This window comes from Sinocyclocheilus anshuiensis, unplaced genomic scaffold (assembly GCF_001515605.1).
Source record: "Sinocyclocheilus anshuiensis isolate Anshui unplaced genomic scaffold, SAMN03320099.WGS_v1.1 scaffold3087, whole genome shotgun sequence".
Lineage (NCBI taxonomy): Eukaryota > Metazoa > Chordata > Actinopteri > Cypriniformes > Cyprinidae > Sinocyclocheilus > Sinocyclocheilus anshuiensis.
This window is the reverse complement of record NW_015544122.1, coordinates 101,831-102,707: the sequence shown is the minus strand read 5'-3', so window position 1 is coordinate 102,707 and position 877 is coordinate 101,831.

The following is an 877-nucleotide window of genomic DNA, read 5'->3' as shown; positions in this document are numbered from 1 at the left end:
CACACACACACAGTATGAGTACGATATGTTCTAGATAACCTCCATCTATAAATATGATGTTTGCAGGTGCTCATATGTTGTTTGCCAAGCCCATGATACATATTGTACATATTTTCTGTAGCTTATACATGAAGTGAAGACCCTGAATTGCATGTAAAGGGGACACCGAGGCACTTTGATATGTTTCAAGTGGATGATGAAATTGTCAGCTCTCAGCCAATCAGAGTCCCTGACAATGTGATTGACAGCCAGGCAGTCCAGTTATTTAGTGAGGTCAGTGGTTTCGAGTGTTTGTATTGAAAACATGCCTTTCTTTTTTGAGTTCACCTAAAATTTAAATATGCTGTACTTTAAATAGGGTGCATATTGTAAAATCATGTTTGATTTAGGGGTTCGAGTTTAAAGGTTTCCCTTTGTGGGTGTGTGTCATAGTGCAATGTTTGTGTATGTGTGCATGTATGTACTTTAGTTGACCACTGTGCTGACAAGCTAAAAGAAATGGCAGCTGTGAGTAGATTGTCGTGCGAGTCAGGCTGCACCGGTGAACTGAAACAAAAAACAAAGGAGTGGAGAAAAAAACTGATGGTAAAGATACGAACGAACTGTAAAGTGATGGAAAACGTGATTGGTAAGAAGGGCAGAGCACTGTCGATATAATAGCGATCCAAAACATCTACTTAATGAAGCTCTAAGAGGAAAACTTGAGGTTGTCTGTTTGTTAGTCACATTCTAGTTGAAGGAGAGTTGATCTTAACCTGTTACTCTAAAAACAAAATAGCACAATTCCACATGCAGTCCAATCTGCCGGAGCAAGAGCGGCTACATTATACAAACTAAAATCGCACAAAACCAAAAAAAAAAAAAAAAAAAAAATTTA